Below are 5,000 nucleotides of genomic sequence, written 5' to 3'. Positions count from 1 at the left end.
GGAATACTTACCTCATGTGCACTGAGCTTTGTGGCGTCTGGATGATTTTTCCGTTATATTTACTTGTGTACTGTAATGGTAACCCCTCAAATACCCTAGATAGAACCCTGACTTTGGAGTACTGGATTGAACTGGATATTGCCCAATATACTGTAAGTAAAAAAACACTGAAATACCGTGAACTTAAAAGGAAATCGGCTTTAACCAACCTGAACATATGCACGAGAAATCACTCATTAAAGTAATCGTTGTTGCAAAGTTATCTTTGCGTTTTGAACTCACAGCAGTTTGCATGTAACATGCAATAATACTGTTCAGAATAATATAATCAATTAAGTGCTTTCACTATCTTCTTGAACAGATGGATCGGATAAAAAATATGGCATTAGGCAAAGTGGAATTGGCGAGCCTTACATCTTGACGGTATCAGACTTGAAGTACAGTGATGCTGGATATTATTACTGTTGTCTTTCACCTCGCTGCTCATCAAGTCATTCCAACAGAGAAAACATCCAGCGCTTCACCCTCGTCGTTAGCGGGACAAGGTAATTATCGTAATTAAAATGCTGGCTGCTGGCTGAACTTATCGGAGGGTAACAAGGGTATAGCCAACAAGAAACTATTTAAGAAAGAAGTAGTGTTTCGTTTCCGGAATGGTAATGGCAGGAGAAAAGATAAAATACTGTAACGTGGGACATTTCAAACTCTCGAGAAATAAAGATAGAAATATGGACTGACGCCAACTCCCTGAACGGCGAGAAGCCTGATAGAGAGTGTGTCAAGGAATTATAACTATTAAAGAGAACGGCAGATGGTTGTTCATACCGCAATACATTTCAAGTTACCTTCAAACACCACTTCATAACATTTCAAATTCCGTTTTCCGTGAATGTTACATACCGTTACAATCGAACTGGTTCCTTGTTAACCCGATTTATGAACTACGAACATTGTTTACATTACTCATTAACACGAAGAGAGATAACTTTAGACTTTTCAACAATATATCGCTTTAATCTAACCCAAAATCATTCGGAGAGTCAAAACTTCCTATTTATGATTCATTTCCTTCGCTTTTGAGTTTGTCAGCATTATGATTTGCGACATCGACTTGGGCCCCATCATTTGTATGTCATTGTTGCATTTTTGAGTAAATCTTAGTCACATCTAAGATGTTGCCGGTTTTCACTGTCACACCATCATCAAAACCATTCAACAAATAAAGTCGAGAATCAAAGACATAAAAGAAGATGAATATTCAAACAGTCTCACAAAGGTTCAGGTCTGTGCAATGTTTCGTGCGGGAGATATTCGAAGAAATGTTTTACTCAAATTTATAAGGCTTCGTATGGAGACGCCAGGTTTGTGTCCCTCTCAGGGGCACACATGTGGCGGCCGGAAGCTGACAAAAACATACGTCATCCAGTTTTGCTATAAAAAGCCAGTGGTCGTCTTCTGAGGGCTCATAAACATTTATGTGAGTACTTATACAAGGACTGTTCAGATTGCAAAATCTCAGCGAATAAGTCACTTTTTTAACCTACGTGATAGCATTCTCGCCCGCAATTTTAATATCGTGTCCCGCAAAAGCTTAGAAATTCAACCTTGCTTTATCACAAGACGAAAAACCCTATCAAACTGAAAATTTGTGAAAAGTCTTCAGCTGTTCTAATAAGTAACTAAACTAAAATCTCAAAAGGATTGATAATTCCTTATTTTTTTACTTTGGATGACGTCACGTGAAAACCAAGAATAGATACATTCCTGCAAGAGCCCAGGAGTAGAAGCCTCCGTATGCACTATATCCTTGGTCAACCTTTGCGCGTATCTTTCTATTTTTGGAACTAACCTGACATTTACATCAATTTAGATCAATTTGCACAATTTCCACACATTGCTTTTGCTATTTTTGTCTTCGTCAGACAATGAATTTATTCTGTTTGGCCATTAAGTTCAAATGAACCAAAAATTTGACCTTTTTTTCTTCAGTCAAATTTCATTGAAATTTATAGCTTAAGTACGAAATAAGCATATTCTTAAGTTTCAAAGTGAACGGGTATAGTATCGCAGAGATATTGGAGTTTGAAAAGAGCTTCTTTTCGGTTTTCATGGTCATGGAGCGGTCGGGTCAATTGTCGGGAAATTCATCGGAAATAATAGTTGTGACGTCACTGTTGGCGTGCTGGAAAAATGCGGGATACAAATCTTATAAAATTCAGTATCCTCTTTAGCGGAAAATAATGCTGTTTTGTGCTGCAATAAATTGCATGAAGAATTCTAAGTCTAAGGTAAGCACGTTCAAGTTAACCTAAGACTACGGAAAGAATGGCTCATAAAACTTAGAAGGGAATCGTTTGAACCTACAAAATGTTCACGCGTTTGTGCAGACCATTTCACACCAGGCAGCTTCAAACAAAATCTGGCAGTAAGGAGTTTGCTTGGTCCGGCTTTCAAGCCTCAAAGACTTGACCTTAAAGATGATTCCATACCAACTATTTGCAACTTCAAAAGCGTGGAATCTGAAGCAAATATATGCCAGAAAAAAAGCCACACCGACGACCATTGTAGTCCGCCGACTAAGCAGTTCCCCATCCATTCGTTCAGCATTTAAATTAATGTTTCTGAGGAATATCTTAAAAAGGCTTCGTCCCTTTCAGAACAAGTTGACGCATTGAGACTCCCAGGGAAGATATACACAGCGCTGATTGGTTCCTAAGTAACCTGCTCGTGATTTCCAGATGACAGTTTTTTAAGGGCCGACTGACGTGTTTTTTGGATTGCATTGCTAAGGATGTAATGGTTAAGTAATTTGAGAGAATTAGGGATTATTTTGGTCAGTTTCCAACTTTTGTGAACCAATGGCCCTGTTCGGGAAATAAGTGCACGCTCGAAGCTATCTTGAACACAACAGTAGATTTATTGACACACCCAATTTTCACAGCACTTGCAATTGTTTGGTCTCATCTGGTATAACAAGCGACAAGAAGACGCCGTAAAAACCTACAAATAGACTGCGAATTACACTCTGAATTAAACAACTGACGGGAAGCGAGTTTTAACTCACCATTTGATGAGAACACTGTCACTACAGTAAGCAAAAATCGATTGGCAGTTGGAAGTTTGTCAGGCAAAATCACGATCAGGTTCACAAAACAAAAATCAGCTCCCGCCGCATGCCGGTATATCGTTGGGATTGGCATGGACTAATAAATAGGGAAACTATTGTTGAGGAATAGGCTCAACAGGCCCTAAATTATGACGTCATCATGTCACGCGTCCGATGACCAATAAAAGAAAATTCTAAATTTGTTTACGTGCTACTCAATTTGGGTATGTAATCGGTGGTTTGATAATTTATTCGTTTTTGCATCCAGCTAAGCATGGTGGTTTTTTTTTTTTTTTTGAAAAATGTAAACGGTGGTACGTAAGGGACATGGCATCTTATGATCAGATTTTCAAACTTGAAATTTTGAGTTAAGAAACTCGAAGTTTTGAGTTTAGAAACTCGAAATTTTGTGTTGACAAACTCGAAACTTCGATGTTGGAAACTGGTTAGTGTAAAATGCACACTGCAGACTAGGGGTAAAATGCAGATTAATGCTATAATTTAACTGTTGTAAAAGCCCAAACACTTTAGAAGTGCTAACAATTAAGCCCAAATATTGTTTTGCGCCTCAGTAATTAGGCCTAAGGTTAGCACTTCTGAAGGGTTTGGCCTTTTTCAACAGCTAAATTATAACCTAAGTCTGCATTTTACCCCTTGTCTGCAGTTTGTATTTTACTCCGACTGTGAGTTAACAAACTCGAAATTTCGAGTTTGTGAACGCAGAATTTCTAGTTTCTAAACTCGAAATTTCGAGTTTCTGAACACAAAATTTCGAGTTTCGAAACTCAAAATTTCAAGTTTTTAACCACAAAATTTCGAGTTTGTAAACTCAAAATTTCAAATTTGAAGAAGGAAAACTGATGACGAAATGCCATGTCCCTAACGGGCCACCGTAGATAAACGATTCTGAAATACCCATAACATTTTCAAAAACGATGATTTGAAAAAATCAATGCTTATCTTTATTCTGTATTTGGAGATGAAACGTGCCATCTAAAAAGAATTAATTCAATATAAAAACCGCCGGAAATTTAGCTATTTCTAAAACCGGAAGTCAGTTCATTTACGCATGCGCAGTTGATCTGAGAACAAGCGTGAGGAAGGGCGAGGAAAAACCTTCGATTGAAACAACAATTAGAAGATTGTTATCAAATTTTCTAGGTCGATGAGTGGGTTTTCTGTTCAGCTCACAATATGATGACGTCAGTCACCGGAAGTAAAATTTCACGTCCTTATCAACGTGCGAAAAATCCGTCCTTATCAACGCGCGAAAAATCCGTCTGTGAAATATGTGCTCGTTTCAGCAGACGCTCGTGGGGGGAGGAACGCGTGACGAATCCCTAAGAGTGTCTGCGTAGGAGACTATTCTCTTCTCTTCTCAGACATATAGGACGGCATCAGAAGTTTCCAGAACCCTAGAACGTCTATTCTGGCATGGGTGATGGAGTTTCCACACAAAGTTGCAATGCTTTGTTTTCGTTGCTGCTCAAATAACGTTAAGTAGTAACTGCAATGATCAGCATCTTAACATGATTCTCTCCGCATTTCAAAGAAATATGGCTCTCGGAAAATAATTTGTGAGTAAAGTGATGACTGACTTTGCCGCAAACACAACATTAAATGTGTTCGCAGTGAACCACGGAATCCACTGGTATGGTCTAATGGAACAGGAAAACTTTTGCAGTTTAATTAACGAGAGGAACTTGTCACATTGAAGGAGAAGAAGAAAAAGTCGAATTTATTAGCAGCACAGAAGTTCGATTCAACCCAGCACAGCAGTTAATATTTTCGCCAAAGTCAAGAAATGCTGCAAACAGAGAACAAGTGAAAGAAGCTGACAACCAAATTGATAAAAGAGTGACAATATCAGGCAAAAGAAAAATATTACAAGAAA

Source organism: Montipora capricornis, chromosome 2, assembly GCF_036669925.1.
Source record: "Montipora capricornis isolate CH-2021 chromosome 2, ASM3666992v2, whole genome shotgun sequence".
In the NCBI taxonomy this organism is placed as follows: domain Eukaryota; kingdom Metazoa; phylum Cnidaria; class Anthozoa; order Scleractinia; family Acroporidae; genus Montipora; species Montipora capricornis.
This window is presented reverse-complemented; position numbering follows the sequence as displayed.